Source organism: Idiotropiscis lumnitzeri, chromosome 13 (assembly GCF_059441095.1).
Source record: "Idiotropiscis lumnitzeri isolate Australia: NSW breed Sydney's pygmy pipehorse chromosome 13, RoL_Ilum_1.0, whole genome shotgun sequence".
NCBI lineage: Eukaryota > Metazoa > Chordata > Actinopteri > Syngnathiformes > Syngnathidae > Idiotropiscis > Idiotropiscis lumnitzeri.
In genome coordinates, this window is record NC_142403.1 from 3,171,318 (window position 1) to 3,188,479 (window position 17,162).

The 17,162-nt window shown below is 41.2% G+C and overlaps 1 pseudogene; it reads left to right on the forward strand.

Annotated features, from left to right (window-relative positions):
• Positions 1-14,288: 14,288 nt before the first annotated feature.
• LOC148324048 (E3 SUMO-protein ligase ZBED1-like) lies at positions 14,289-15,872 on the forward strand (annotated as a pseudogene).
• The last annotated feature ends 1,290 nt before the right edge of the window (positions 15,873-17,162 follow it).

A 17,162-nucleotide genomic window follows, 5' to 3' on the forward strand; every position in this document is an offset into this window, starting at 1 on the left:
GTCTGCACACTCAGTTCTCCGACATGCGGCTCATCCTGCACAAAACATCTGCCACCCATGCATTTCACACAACCTGACCTGACCTTTTCTCATGCATTGATTTAAAGCCCAATCAGTATATATCTTTATTGCATTAAACTGAATACATGTCACTTGTAGTCAAGCTTATAAAATCCTTTACAGCTCTCATTGTCATTACCCACGAGAGCACTAAAATCCGCCAGCAGAATGAGGGAGTCTCCAGGAGGAGCGCTCTCCAGCACACCCTCCAAAGACTCCAAGAAGGGTGGGTACTCTGGAATGCTGTTAGGTGCGTAAAGAGAAACAACAGTCAGTACCTGTCCCCCCATCTTGACGCGGAGGGCGGCTACCCTCTCGTCCACCGGGGTGAACCCCAATGTACTGGCGCCAAGCAGGGGGCAATAAGTATCCCCACACTTGTTCGCCGTCTCTCACCTTGGACAACTCCAGAGTAGAAAGAGTGTTACTCCTTTCGAGTTCAATCAAGGCTCAACTCCGTTCTTCGGTTTTAACAGACATTTAATGTTGTCGACATGTCTTTGTTCATGTTAAAACAACACTCCAACAATGCCGTCCATTTGTCATAGCTGACCTTAAAGCGAGCTTGAAGCTTATTTAGTCTTTCTTCATGCTGTGCTTGGATCTTCTCAGTGAGTTTTCTCATTCTCACACTTTTCCTCAAACTCTCTGCCGCCGTAACATGTTTTGTGCTTACTTGAGGTGAGCTCACGTTTGTAGCTTCTTTTTCAAGGCATTCTTCTTGTTTTAACTCCATAGTTTCACTGTCGCAGTCTTGTTCGTCCGCCATTTCACGATGTGTATTCTCTAATATTTGCTATTTAACTTTAACTTATATGTCTTTAGGTTGATAAGGTCGGTTTAATTCAACTACCAAATGATTAACTGTTGTTGTTGGGGGTTTTTTAACGTAAATGATCTCTTATTCTAACATGAACAGAAATGTATATCGCAGATACCTTAAAATAATCTCCTTAATATTAAATCTTAAAATGAAAAAAGTATTACTTCAAATGTCCACCAAAATAATGACTTGCAATATAAAATGCAACAACTTTGTCTTTGAAAATCGTCAAACCCTTATTAACTTGAGTTCAACTTAATAACTGTAATTTCTATCAAACAGCAATTTTCAAACTTAAAGTTCAGCCCACAGCAGGATACACTACTAAGCATTCAAAGAGTACCTTCAGAAAGCACAGTTAATCCACTTCTTCACATTTAGCTTGTTCTAAACATGTTACTTGGTAGTAGGTTAACCACGCTCCACTCCTGCCCTCTGTTTGCTGCCGCTGTAGTCCGTGCAAGCAGTTGGTCATTCCTTCGACGCTAGAGAGCGACGTCACTCCTTAACGAGCTGCTCGTTGTCGGCGCCTCGGCTCTCTCTCCTCTCCAGCACGAAGCGGCTGAGTTCTGACTGTCCTCTTAAAGCAGTTGCTGACCTTTGATCGACAACTGGCTTGAGTAGCTCGAACGTACGCTACCCGAGTGCATAGATTTGTGGGAGGCTGCTGGAAGGAACACTGAGCCAGCTTCACTCCAGTGCAGTGATCTTTCAATACCTTTACTCTCATAGTCTGCAAGATTTGCTTGTGCTTGCTGTATGATCCGATGAGAAACGGCATCACGTGTCCGCTCTGCGGCGCATGTTTCCATCAGGTGTTTCACAACGACGTAACTCTTCATAGGCTTGTTTCTAAACATGTTACTTGGTAGTAGGTTAACCACGCTCCACTCCTGGCCTCTGTTTGCTGCCCGCTTGAGGTGTAGCTGGACGGAAAGAAAGAGAAAGAAGAGATGACTGTTGCTCCTTTCGAGTTCAATCAAGGCTCAACTCCGTTCTTCGGTTTTAACAGACATTTAATGTTGTCGACATGTCTTTTTTCATGTTAAAACAACACTCCAACAATGCCTGTTAAAACCGAAGAACGGAGTTGAGCCTTGATTGAACTCGAAAGGAGTAACAGTCAGAACTCTTTGGCCACATTCACTCAAAAGGAATAAAGGTTAAATCTTCACACAAACGTGACTTGTCGTCTTGCCTTCTTTTCAGAGTACATTGCCTCTTCTGGCCATTGTGTGCATCTATGCCTATGTCCCTAAACAACAGTTATACATGTGGAACAAAAAACAAGTTCCCCCCTTTACTACAATATTAAACCAAAACCACTGAAAATTATAACTTACTTTACATTTTACACGCAAAATAATGTCTTTATTTAGTGTACTTTTAAACCACATTAAAACTATTAAAAAAAGGAATTAAATAAATGAGATTTGCCTTTGACGGCAGCTACACTCCCACCAAATCACCTGTGATTTCTATCATGAACTAACGAGTGGATCTAGTGTGCTTCTAGTAGTGTGTCAGTCTTATGGATAGGCTTGTCTAAGTGTATCTGCTTACTGAATCTGTTTCCATGGTCGTCCAAATTTGAGTTGCTAATAAGCAGCTGCACCTTGCACCTGCACTTGGATACACTGCAGTAACTTTAGCAAGTTTCCAATCATTCCTGGGTGCTGTGTCATCTTGTATAATCACTATGTCAACAATTTTCGCATTTCTCCTTGTTTTCTGCCATTTTTGCCTTTGCTGTAGGCTCAACATGTATTCCTTTTTGCATCTTTGCCAAAACTCATTGGCCAGACATTGCACTCTTCGCCATCTCTTGCGGAGGTACAGGTCCTCCTTCACAAAGTCTCCTGGTGGTGGTCGTATCACTGATGATTTCATTGTCAACAGAAGATTGGGCGTAAGAGGCTGAGGTCCGGTAGGGTCGTTGGAGTAGGTGTGTGGTGATGGATCTACTGTTCACTATAGCCATCACTTCGTAAAGATAGGTCCTTAAGGATGAATTGTCTAATGTCCGGGATGATTGGTCCAGAATAGAGGTCAAAATACTTCTGATCGTACGGATTTGCCTTTCCCAGGCTCCACCCATATGACTGGCACAGGGGGGGTTCATAACAAACTCACAGCCTAGTTCCTTAAGGCTTTCTTGGTCCATTTCTTCCACTGCTTCCAGGAATTTGCGTTTTGCACCAACATAGTTGGTGCCTTGGTCTGACTGAAGTTGACGTACATTACCACGAAGGGCAATAAAAGCTCGGAGTGAATTGAGAAAAGCGTCAGTTGACAGATCATCTAGTAACTCAATATGCACTGCACGAGAGCATAAGCACGTAAACAGCAGTCCATAACGTTTAAACTCTTTCCTTCCTTCTTTTACATAAAATGGGCCAAAACAATCCATCCCACAATACGTGAAGGGAGGAGTTTTCTCCATTCTCTAAACAGGAAGGTTTGCCATTTTTTGCTCTTCCGTTCCACGTCAGAATTTGAGATTGGACGAGCCGACACGTCATCCTGCGGGCAGAAGACGTCCACTAAGAGAAAGCTAAAGTTAACTGCAGATAGCCAATAGTAGAATAGTAAGATGTCTTTGCTTTGTTTGCTGAAATGTATAAATGATCCTGGGCAACTCGGGGGGGCGTCTGTTGGGTACAGAGACGCGCAGGACTGTGCTGATAGGGACCCAAGCCCCAGATTTGTATTAAATCTCCTTGTTAGGAATAAATCCGCTCCCGTGTGGAATTGCCGGCTTCCTGGTCATTTCTCTCGCACAATTGTTGGATGAATGTAGGTCCTGTTTGGTTAATTTAATGGAGTCAGATAACTAATTCGAACATTTTGGTAAACTTTTGGTGCATTTATAGTTATAATTCCAACAACGCTGTTGTCATATTCATGGATGAAACACAAAGACATCCACCACACATCCATTGAGTTCAGAATCGGTCTGCCTGCCCCGATCAAATTCATAAAAATTGCTTAGCTCGTATCTCACTGAGCAGTGAGTTTTAAAACTTTTTCAGAATAAAGAGTAGTTTAACAGTCCACATTCTTTGAACTGCAATGAGTGCAGTGCATGGTACCGCTTCTAAAGCTAGATGCTTGCATGCATGTACCCCAGTGTCAGGCGGGCAAGGCCTTCAGGGCCTTCTCTGCTGGCCTAACATAATGAAGAAATCATGATCATATTCTTCACTTTGATGTCATGTTATATCCTAGTGTTGAATTTTTAGGTTAGAGTTTTTATCCAATCAGAATTCAGATAGCTTGTGTTGCCAGGCAGATTTCATGATCGCAGTAGCACACACTATTTATCCGAGGCCTTCAGATACAATCGTGCAGGCGTCTGTTCTGAGTCTCAAGGAGGCTTTTACCGTTGATAGACAGTTGCGAAAGCCAATCAGATCTCATGAGTTGATGACAGTAAGGCCTTCTCGCTGGCCCTACGTTGAAGGTAATGAATGTGTCTTGTGATTGGATACTCACTTGTGAAGGGGCAGCACTATGCTGAATCAACACACCAGAAAGTCGCAACTGGCGACCGTTCGAAAATCTGAAATAATTTTTTTTTTTAAACCACAATGGCCGAAGGAGGGAAATGTGTGGATTTATTTGCAGATACACTTGAGACGCCATTTTCATGTCGGAAGCTAGGTCGTCCAGCACTCGCTCATTTGTGCATAAGTGTCTTTCTGTTTGTTATTTCCCCAGCCATGGTGTCATAAATGATGGATATATGAGGGGGTTTTATTGAAGTCAGACTAAGTAGAACTTCACTGAAGGCCTATGTATGCAATGCACGGCCCGCCACTGATGTTCCCTAATTAAATAAAGCTATTATGTTTCGTTGCTTTTTTTTACTTTGTGAAAAAAAAAAGTTTTCATTTTAGGTTTCTCGTTAGTTTTCGTTATTACTGTATTAATATATAACAATAACCTTGGTACAAATTATGTTCAAAACGTTTTAATTATTTTGAGTTCGCTTCACAGCACAGAACAAGGCACAATTGATAAAACCAGTCACCGAGATTTGTTGTTAATGTTCATTGTCCATAGAAGGAGGCAACATTGTCTCCGTGATTTGTTGTGACAGTCAGCCAGAGTTTGAAATCCACCTACAGGACTAAGGTGAAACATCCATGATCCAAACAATAACATACAGCGTGAGAAGTCAAATGTCAAAAGCTGCATTTCCTGTCTCTGTGTTTGCCCCATCGAAAGGCTGATAACGTGTGATGCCTGAGCAAAAAGTACGATATGAGATTTTGGGGTAGATCAAGCCATTCAGAATGCTCACGAAAACAGAAATTAGTTTAAAAATAACTTTAGTCTAATTAGTTTTCTGTTGTGTGTGTGTGTGAAGGCAGAATATGGCTGCAGCGACATATTAATTAAGAGAAACAAGTCTTTGATATTAATGAGGCTCTCCCATAACACCCTTCAGAAATGTATTCAGGCAACAGAAAAGTTTTCTCTCTGGCTACATATTGACCTTTTTGCTGTTTGTTCACAGATAATGTGATGCTTTCTTTGAAATATTGATACAGACAGACCCTTGCCAGACCTCAGATTTAAGGGGGCTCCATGAAAAGCATGGGGGCCCAAATAATTATTAATATCCTTCAGACTAGTATTTACTTTGCTCCATATACTGTGTTTTAGTTACCCTACATGCAGAACTGCCACTTCTAGTCAAAGGATTTTAATGATGCCATTTGTGAGAGCCACTGGCAAGTATTATCATAGACAACATTTACAATTCACATACATAGATTGTAGCCAGATGTTTTGTTCTCAGTTCAAAACCAAGACAGGAACATTAATATAATGTATGCAGACCTGTGTGGAGTAGCAACATCTGATTACTCCTACTTGAATGTGTCTACGGCACCGGGGCAACTCAATTCAAAGCATTTTACACGTTGAGTGTTTTATGCATGTATAAATGTCATTTTCTTCACTGAGAGGGGCAACTGTGTTAGATATTTCCCACATTAATGGTGAGACTCTACGCATCACTCCCTCGTAATAACTAAAAAGGCTTTAAGCTTGATTTTCATCATTCATTGGAGTCACAGTAACCTATGACCTGTGAATTTGATTATACGGGATCCAAATATGTCCCAGAATACCAAAATAAAACAACACTAGTGTGTTTTGGACAGTTGTCAATTAATAATTTTCCAACGTGTCCGTGCTTACATATGGGTGAGAGAGAGAGAGAGAGAGAGAGAGAGACAGACAGACAGAAGCAGAGAGAAAGAGAACACACACCTGCCACATCAAAGCCATATCTGCAAGCACGAGGAATGTCTCAAAGGGATCCACAGCGGGAGGTGCCCACAGAGTTCAGGAGCATTGTTTGTACCTAATTTTATGTACAGAAACGTAATGACCGCAGCTCATGATATTAATGCTGTAAACCAGGGGTGCTCATTACGTCGATCGCAAAGGTAGTATGGGTAGATCGTATGACATTAAAAAATAGACGTCAGCCTATCATTATCCGTCATGTGATTGATACTGGGCACCCAGTCAAATGACACCTGATTTTTTTGGGGGGGACAAATAGGTCACCACGCATGCGCAAACAACGGTGCTAAGTGCAACACAACTAACAAGCTAGCGAGTTGGTTACCTCCAATTTTAAGCCCTTGTCTTATTCTCTTTAACTCAAGGGGGGGTATAAACATGAGTGGGGGTGCTGGATCAAGTAAGAAGACAAAAACGTATCACTTGAATACGGAATGGGAGGAGGAGTTGTTTTTCACTGTGACATTTTCGAAGTGCGTTTGCCTCATCTGCCAGTCTACCATCGCAATCCAAAGAAGGGAAAGTGGAGCGCGATTTTCGGACTGTTCATGGAAAATATGATACAGACTTTCCGCCGAAAAGCGAGCTGAGGAAGAGAAAGGTGAAGGAATTAAAAAGCCAGTTGTCAGGACAGCCGTCATTTTTCAGACAACTTACTTAAAAAGCGAAAGCCGCCACCAAGATTGGCTACATCTACATACATTGTACAAAACATCCTCTCTCTCTCTCTCTCTCTCTATATATATATATATATATATAAATATATATATAAATTTGCATTTTTATAGTAGGTAGATCATTTTGTCTTGGTCATTTTATAAGTAGCAGTTCGCATGCTAAAAAAGTGTGAGCACCCCTGCTGTAAAGCATTCTGCGTCACCTGGCCTACACCTGTAGTCACACTTTCATAGTCCAAACTTTCATCTTGAAAAAGCGTTTAAAATCTTAACTTAAAAATATTTCACTTTAAATCAGTATTGTCTATATATAGTTTGATACTGGAGTTGGGAATATTGACTTTTGAGCTAGTTACCTCTTTAATCAACTATTTTGAGGGACAGATATTTTCGTATTTTCTGTTATTAGACACATTAATCTATACAATCCCTCAAGTGGACATTCTTACTCAAACTGCTTTCTATTTGTGTGTTGCACACTACATTACACAGTGAACCACACAAATGCAAGCATGCAAGGGGGTATGTCAGAATGAACGAACGACATGTGCAAATAGTGTTGTCCCTCCTGAATTGGACGGAAAGGAAAAATTGAAAGGAAAAGGGCTTTGCTGCTGGGGCACGTCGACAGCAGAATATAGCCCCTCTCCAACAACACTTGCCCGCAGCAGGTTTTCAACTATGACCTCTAGCTCCAAAGCCCAGGATGAGCGGACGCTTATATGCTACTCCCAATTCCGAAAGTGTTGGAAGTGAAACATTTGTGAAAGATTTATTTTATTTAAAAAAAATTGGTTCGTAAATTCACTTTTTTGTATTGACCATATTTCTGCTTCGACACCAGTTCCCCTGTGTTTTCCTGTGATCTTCCTCTTCCGCCTATTTGTGTGGGTGTGTTGATGTTCTTTCCTTTCACTCCACTCTCCTTTTCTCCACTATCAGTTCATCAACTCTTCAATGTCAAAAAAGTGATGTGGTAGGGACAGGTCAAATACAGTCATCCAAGTGCATCCTTTTTTTGTGTCAATTTCGATGACTGCAGTTTGCTGTGTGTCAAGGATCTCTTTTTCCATTCCTTCGCAAGTGTTGCTTTCTGTTTACCCACATCTGGTTGCATGCAAACTTCTGTTGTGACAGCAAACTGCTCTCTAAGCAAACAATTCTGACACCGGCCCTCAGATGGGCTTTCTTGTGTTTCCGCCTGCCATACAGTCTTTAAAAAATACATACTGGGACTGAACCGCAAAAGGTATGTTTGCTCCCAAGAGTTTACAATGTATAGAAAGATGACAAACATACCTGTACAAGCATGTTGATTAAATTTAGTTGAGTCTTTGTATTGATTGTCAGATAGATGACATTAGCATTTTTATTTCATTGGCTTTGTTCATTGTTGACATACCTATTATTGGCTAGAATTTGCAATTTCTTTGTAACTAACTAAAAAAGCAAAGCTCATGTTACCACAATCGTTAAAAACAAGGTTTAGCGTTGGTGCAACTGTCAGTACGATTTGAATTTATTTGCAATGTTCAAATAAATTTTATGTGACCGCTGTAACAGGGGATCAAATTAGATTCCCAATGCAGTCCCCCGGCAGCTGCGATGATTATGGAAAAACTCCATTTATAGCCCCATGATGTTTGTGAAAACACTGGCTTTTAAGATATGATGTGGATTAGGGCTGGGCGATATGATCTTAAATCAATATTGCGATAAATTGAGCAATTTTACCTCGATAGCGATAAATGCACAATAAATTCCCCCTGTGGACCAAAATCAAAATAAATGCAGGAAATGCATATTAACTGCTTTTTTTATTGACCAACTGTTACACATTACTTTCAATGAAAAATAAAAGTACAAAAATCATTTGTATAAATATTCCAAATAGCTTGCTTTGCATGACTTGAACAATGTCACAAAGAACAGGAGAAATAGTGTGCCTCTCACAAAATCTTTTTCTGCAAATAAATTGCGCAGAGATGCTGTAATGCAATTTGCAAAGGTCTAGATTTGTGTAAAGGTATCTTGTAAACAAAATAAATAACGCCATGTGCAAAGGAGCTAGTCGCCTGTAAACAAAATGCTAAATAAAATGAAAAAAATGTCAATGGAATGCCAATGCCAAATAAACAAGTGAGCTTCATCAGGAAAATGTGCCGCCTCGACTACTCTGGTGCGCAGTCGCGACTTGTCGTCTATGTAATGCGCATTCAGGCTCAAACAGGGATCCATGTTGCGACTCAACCACAAGTCGGATGTGGATGCAAAATGCTTGACATGTCTACGCTCTCGCCCCGATGTTGTCCATATCGGGAAGTGCGGTTTATGACAAATATTTTCGAACCTCTTGTCGGGAACTTTCATGAGGCGTTTAAATCCTGTGCGCTTCATTGTAACTAGAGCAGCTATATCTTTAGCTATGTGCTAGGCTATCGCGTCCACCTCTGAGACGTTCTCTCGTATGGTGTCGCCTCCGTTAATGGGCTGTTGTCACTTGTCGAACCTTGCTTCTCACTTTGAACTTTTAGCACAAGCTCCAAGTCAACAGCATGGTTGTGTTGTGGGTGTTGAAAAAGAAAAGGTTGGACGCACCGTTTCGGGTGCTTACGACACACTTTGTAGTTCATGTTCTTTTGCATCTTTATGGAACCCAAAACATTTCCAAACAACAGATGTAGAATTTCTTTTCGAGACAAGCGCGACAGGAACAATTTCAACTAACGTTACTTCGTCTTCAGTCGTTTCTGGATTTGAATCGCCAGCTACAAACGCGTCTTCTGTTTACTTTCTTGTTCAGACGGGTGGAGTCACGTGACTACACGCGCTGTAGCCGTCTTAAAGGGGCATGAACATCGCCGCAGACAGAAAAGACTTTTTTTTTTTTTTTTTAGACACCAAATTTACCGGCATGGTAAATGTAAAACATTTCGGTAATGGTAACTTTTGGGTTTATCTCCCAGCCCTAATGTGGCTCTCTGTAGAAAACCTCCAGTTGGGAATATATTATAATGCCGGATCATTGCAGACGCCTCCAAAAGAGTAAGTTTCCTGCTATGAGCTATTAGCTCAGCTCTCACTCACTTCCTAAACGTAGACCCAAATACTGACTTTTCTTTCTCGATCAACTAAACTTGCCTCCACTGTATCCCGGTGGAGATTGAGTTGTCCAGCATAAGGTCTGAACTTCGTTAAATCAAGAGCCTTCTGGATTATATCCTCCAGCTGCTAGCTATGATCTTCTCTCGAATGGACGCGCATCCGCTGGACGCACCCTGCAGTTCCCATTGCTTAGCTGGTGTGGATGTCTCTGCATCATCTGGTCACTCGCCAACTTGGATGACCATTGTCAGTAAGGGGACACTGTTCTCTCTCCCCCTGCTTGAGGAGAATGACATCCTGATGTCAAACTTTTTTCGTTCCCCCTCAGCACTCGCTGAGCCAGCGGCTGCTAGCTTGCTCCGATACCCAAAGCAACCGGCTCCGCTTACAGTCCCACAACGGAATGCGCCAAGCTCCTTCGTCCAGATGCTCCTCACCCAACAGCACCCCCACCGTATGCCGGGCTGCCTCTCCAACCAGTTAACAGCCACGAGTGGCCTCACCTCTCTGGTGTCAATCTCCTCCTGTCCTCTCCTAAATCCATTCCATTCCCTAGGGGCACCTCTCTTAGGGGTAAAATTCAAGGATTGAGATTGCAGGGCAAACCTTGCATCACATCTATTAGTAAGAGTATCGATTTCATCCATCCATTATCTGTACCGCGTCTCCTCACAAGGGTCGTGGGGTGCTGGAGCCGATCCCAGCTATCTTCTGGCAGTCGAAATGGTTGTCAGCCAATCACAGGGCACACATAGACAAACAACCATCCACACTCACACCTAGGGGCAATTTAGAGTGTCCAATCAACCTGCCATCCATGTTTTTGGAATGGGGGAGGAAACCCACGCAGGCACGGGGGGAACATGCAAACTCCACACAGGAAGGACCAAGCTGGAATCGAACCCTCGACTTCTGCACTGCACTTCGTGCTAACCCGTCGCCACCATACTGCCCTGGTATCGATTCATTTTGGGGTATTACTATTTATTATATGATATGTATTACTATTTACAAAACTGGAGAGTTGGGTGCATTCATTGATGGGTCTTTGGAGGTGGATGCTGTTGAAGCAGGTGCAGGACTTTGAATCATCGTCGAGAGTTTTTCCACAACTTCCTTTAGTTGTGTCACGACTGCTGGAAGTTCTGAAAAGGGAATGAAACCAAAATTGTTTTTGCTTTGTATTAAGATCTATTTAGACATGCAGGATTGTGGACCTCAAGGACTGGAGTTTGACACCTGTGTTCTACCACCTCCCCACATTGCCTCAGTCAATATAGCTAACGGTTCTGGCAGTCTGGATCTCTCGCAGTTGATTCAAATACCTCTCTTGGTATCCAGTATCTCTTGTAGATGTTCTTTTGGGGCTCTTTATTTCTCTCTCAAGAGCTCTTATTTTTTTGTTCTACAGTCCAGTTTCTGGACATCCTGTTCATCGTCGGATAACTCACTTGAGTTTGTTACCCACAGAAAACAAAGAAACAAGGAATCAACCATTTTGTGACGTCGGAATTCATAACAAGACAGACATGGACACAAGTATGTTTCCAAAGTGTCTTGTGTAACCCCCGATTACTTAAGGATAGTGTTATTTTTATATTTAATAAGTTCGACCAGATTCTAGATTCTCAAAGGCTACAAAAGTGGTAATTGACAGGTGTGTGAATGAAATAGCTGGAGGTGGAAATTAGCAACAACAATAACTGTATTAACATAGAAAACAAAACAATTATTTACAACTTAACAGCCGGCATCATATACATAGTATAAATCACAATCCCAAAAATAGAAATAATAATCCCAAAATCCTACTGAGCTCAGTAATGTTTTGTCTTAAGTCGGTCAATGTTCTTTCAGGTAGTCTTGGAAAACAGTCTTGTTGTGGTGGTAATTGGGTTTGTTATGTGGTTTCCTCATCACAGTTGTGGTTCTGGGCACAGGCTCGCCATCTCCATCGAAGGAGAATCCATTCAGTCTCAGATCTTGGATTAGTCCCAAGATAAAAAACCTAGCCTGCATAACAATAATGAAATTATTGTATGCAGCTAAAAAGTCTATTATCAATTTCCAGTCTTTTCAGTCGCTCTAGCTCTTTCGTTCTCAATTATCATAAATACTGCATCTAAATATCACATTTATAACAGTTATTAATATACATGCATGTTTTCCAAGTTATCATTGTTACACATGAAATGAACCCATGAGATAACAATAAACACATTTCTCAATATATTTTTCTCAATAACCATATGTTTTATAGTTCACATATCAATCACTTCAATAAAGAAATAATTGTATAACAAACATAACTGAGTCAATTCAATATTCCACTTTTAACTCGCATTACATCAAAATGAGCAGTTATACATTTGCGTGTCAACATAAACCTTGCTTTAGAAAGACCTTAAAACAAGTATAATCAACTTTTTCACTGCAACTAAGCAGAACATTTCCACTTGCGATTAGCATTAGCTTAACGTTAGCTTAGCGTTAGCCTCACGTCAACGTTTTTACGACGCAGTACATAACAAGCGCATGGTGACTCACCAAGACGACGTTCGAGTATGAACACGGTCGGTTCGTCACAGACCCTCAGTTCTCACTGGTATTCACACTTAAAATAAAACATTTCCCAATTAACATTTGAATATTGGTCACATTTATATCGACTTCAATAAGTATTTCACTCACCGAACGGTACATTAGCATTAGAATCAGAATCAGAAATCCCTTTATTGACATTGTACTCAAGTGTGCAACGAGATTAGAGAGCTCCCCTCTCCAGTGCAATAGAACAATAATTCAGATAGATATATAAATTAGATAAATAAGAGAATAGTTAGTGCAATGGAAAATAATACTGGATAGGATATATAAAAACACATCACGTTGCTGTTCTGCAAGGTAAGGGTGGTCGTGTGTGTGTGTGAGAGTTTAGCAATCAAGAGATATCGTCACACAACTTTTCAGTTGGGCATCCAAGCGTAAAAGAACATAAAGAAAGTTCATCTCTAGATACCATCTTGAGAAGGCGAGACAACTTGACTTTGACCAATCAGAAAGTCATTATCACATAAGTGACACTCCCAACAGGAAATCACGAAAGAGATGTACACTTCCTCTTAACAAAATAAATGCTTTTTCAAAATAAAATGTCTGTATAGAGAAGTATGGCGTTTTCTCTACTGGGTTACACCTGTCATGATTTGTAGTTGTGATTCGGTAGGACGTCCCTTGCTTCTTGACACTAAACAATTCTGTTTTCTTATGGGTGTGATATTTGCTTACACAGGGGGGCGGGGGGGAATTGTATCCGTATGAACAACCTGGACCCCCACTTAGAAATGAGCGCGATGACTTCCATCATGCAATGTCAGGGACAACTGATGAGCCAGTGTATGTATTGAAAGGGCCATCGCCTTTAATGCAGCTTCATCACTTCTAAATGATAAAAGGCTTCATTCCCAAATATCAACACAATGTGTGTTGTGGAGTCATTTGGCAATTCTCCATGCTGTGTAGCAAACAAAGATTCCCTCTGGTACACAGGTAAGGACCGATTTGTAAAAACCAGGCCTCGTGTTGTGATTACTTGGACATCAAGGTCCCTGACTATCAAGAAGCACTGGAAAGCTTCAGCGTTGAAAGCGTTTCTCCTTTTCTATTCTCTTCCTCTACTTTATACTTTAAGCTTCCATATGAGTTTATATTGGACTTTTTTGTATACTTTTTGGTACAAGCCAAATAGGGGTGGGAAAAAAAAAACGATATTGCAATAAATTGTTGTGAACGCTGTCGCAATAAATAATCGATAGCCTGGCGGCAAGTATCGATTTTTAAAACAACACACAATGGATTTACATCGTCGTCACCGTCCGTATTCATTCTCTCCTGTCCTGTTTATGAGGGCGCTAATGGTCGTGGTCGAAAACGTTGGCTTTCGTAGAATCCTAACTACACTGGAACCAAGATACGAACTACCGAGTCGAAGGCACTTCACAGACAAAGTGATACCTGCATTGTATTCAGAGACCAGAGCAAAAGTGGAGGTTGCACTGAAGTCTGCTAAACGAGTTGCACTAACCTGCGACGGCTGGACTTCAAGAGCCACAGAGCCCTTTGTAACTATTACTGCTCATTTCATAGACGAAAACTGGGAAGCACAAACCTACGTCCTTCAAACTCGGGTCATGAATGACAGTCATACTGGTGCTTACATGGCAGAAATGCTTAAGAAGGCTATAGAAGAGTGGAAGCTCACCGACAAAGAGGCAGCAGTGGTTACTGACAACGCAGCGAATATGTCCGTAGCTGTTGAGATTACAGGATAGCTACACGTTCGCTGTTTCGCTCATGTTTTGAATCTCGCGGTGCAGCATGCCCTAAAACTGCCAAATGTCGCTCGACTGCTCGGGAGAATTAGGAGAATTTGCACGTTCTTCCACCGGAGCAGCCCAGCTGCTGAGGCCCTGAAGAGGAATCAGATGATGTTAGGCCTGCCACACCACAAGCTGATAGCTGATGTTGTTGTTCGGTGGAACAGTGCCTATGAGATGATCAGCCGGTTTCTTGAGCAACAGCCAGCTGTCACTGCTGCCCTCTTATCTCCAGAGGTAAGGTTTCTGTCGGATTGTATGGAAAATATGTAGTGTTTCTTTCAACATTCGTTAATGATATACAACTAAAGTAATGGTGTTACTTCTATAAAACGTATAATAGTTACAGTCAACACATATTCATGATATATAATTGTAATGATAGGCTATTAATTTGCTAACAAATTATATATTAAATTGGTGTTTATTAACCTTAATTCTGTTCTTTTCTTTCTCTCAAGGTCAGAAAGAATACTGCTGACATCTCTACCCTTACTGATGGAGACCTCAGAAATGCAGAAGAGGTTGTGAAAGCCCTCCATCCAATGCTAATAGCAACGAAGAGCATGTGTGAGGAGAAAAGTCCAACTGTTTCCACCATCGCTCCTCTTCACGCCCAACTTCTGAGTGACACACTCATCAAAGACATAAAGCGTGCCATCCATGAAGACCTATCAAAGCGCTACATGTCTGCAGAGGAGAAAAACTTCCTCTATGTTGCATCCGCCTTAGACCCCAGGTTTAAGTCGATGCTCTTCTTGTCACCTTCAGAAGTGCAGGAGACCTTTGCCATGGTAGTGTCAAAGGCTGTTGCAATGTTGGTAATTACAATTTATAAACACTGTGCAATAGTTAGGTAATGTGAATTTTAATTGTATTTGTACCTTTAAAGTTTCAACCCTGTCACTACTCATTGAAAAATATAATTCACACAACCAACCATATGTAAAATTTTAAAATGATTAGTGGCTCATCAATGTGATGTTGTGATGAAAATAGTTTTATTAATGAAAATAATGATGGTGTGCCAAATGCTTTATTGTCTTACAGGAGGAAACGGACATGAGAATGCAGTCTGATGGTGACGAGGAGGGAGGGCGCACTGACGGGAGTGGCTGTGCTGATGACATTAGTGACGAAGACGAACCACCACACATAATAAAAAAAAGGAGATCTGCCCTTGCTACCCTCCTTGGACAAACATTTCAGCATGCCAAATATTCCCCAACCACATTGACACCTAACTCCAAGGCTGAAAAAGAGGTGCAGCTATATCAAGCGTCTCCACCTACCCCGCTGTCAGATGAACCGTTGGGTTGGTGGAAATCTGAGGCATGCAAGTACCCACATCTTGCCAAACTGGCCTATAGGTACCTGTGTGTCCCAGGTACTAGTGTGCCATCGGAAATAATTTTTTCTACTGCTGGTGACATAATCTCTGCTCAGAGGTGTGCTCTTACGTCTGAGCATGCTGATCAGCTAGTGTTCCTAAAGAAAAATATGCCTTGATGTGTCTCCACTGACATTAAAGCACTTTAATGACAGTAGCTACTGACATTTTAGGTTAGAAAACAGTGCAATGTCTTGGTTTACATAAAACATGTTATGTTTGTGCACTTGAATGTGTCCAGCTGTACAGGGACCTGTTATTAATGTTCATGCACTTTAAATTGTCCAGCCGTAGCTACAGTGTTAAGACTCCGCGGAAGTGAGGTACTGTGCAAATGCACCTTTCTTTGTACTTTGTACACATATTGCCATTGAATAAATAATACATAATTACAGATGTTTTCATTTTTATGGGTATTTTTTCTTTTTCAGTCACATATCTCGTGATATATTGTTGAAGAAATTTCTAACGATATATTGAATAGTCGTAGACATTGTGTATTGTGATATTATCGTTACTGTGGGCCACATATTGTCACAGTATCGAATCGTGAGTTACCTGTATTGTCCCACCACTAAAGCCAAACATGCATACTTCAGTGAAGTTTATAAAATATAGTACTGCCACTGTTAGTTTTTTTTAATAAAAAGTTTACTTAGTATAGTATTCTCGGGTAAATTATTTTTTGCCAAAGGATTAGTTATTCTTTTTCTGGTGAAAAATTCCGGGACCTGCTAGAATATGCTCTAGCCATTATGAGCGTAACTCGTCTACCCATATGATTATTTTACATTAAGGGGGTCAAGGACCTCAGGTTCAGGCATTCAACAAAGCTCAAGCTATGAACTCCTGGTAGAGTCTATTGAAAGTTTGCGAAACTCTGTGTTTGCTCGGGTCAAGTAAACAATTTCAGACGAGTTTCTGAGATGTTTAGTCGACTCCACAGTGCTGATCAATGGTTGAAAAACTCTGACATTGAGTGTGACTATGGCTACATAAATAACTTTGACTTACTCTGGAACATTACTGAGATGTACAAACATGACAATCCCCATCTCAGTGGCAGCGGCATTACTGTTGCAGTCTCCAATATTTCCTTGTTTATATCTAGTGGCATTGACTGCCACCAGGTCTCAATGCAGCTACAAGTCATCTGTGTCACACTATCAACTGCCAGATGTGAAGCTAGTCCCTTCATCATCCCAGTCATAATTTACAATTGGCCTTTACCTGATTACAGCTCCTTTTTGGCAAACCTTCTGATCCTTCCTATCAAAACTTGATTCATTTCAGTACTGCCGAAGGTAACCCTGTCTCCCATGCTCATCCCCCATTCAACCTGAGCTGTGTACTGCTCAGTGTAACGTCACGATCTGGTAGGACCTTTTATATTATATTATTACAACACG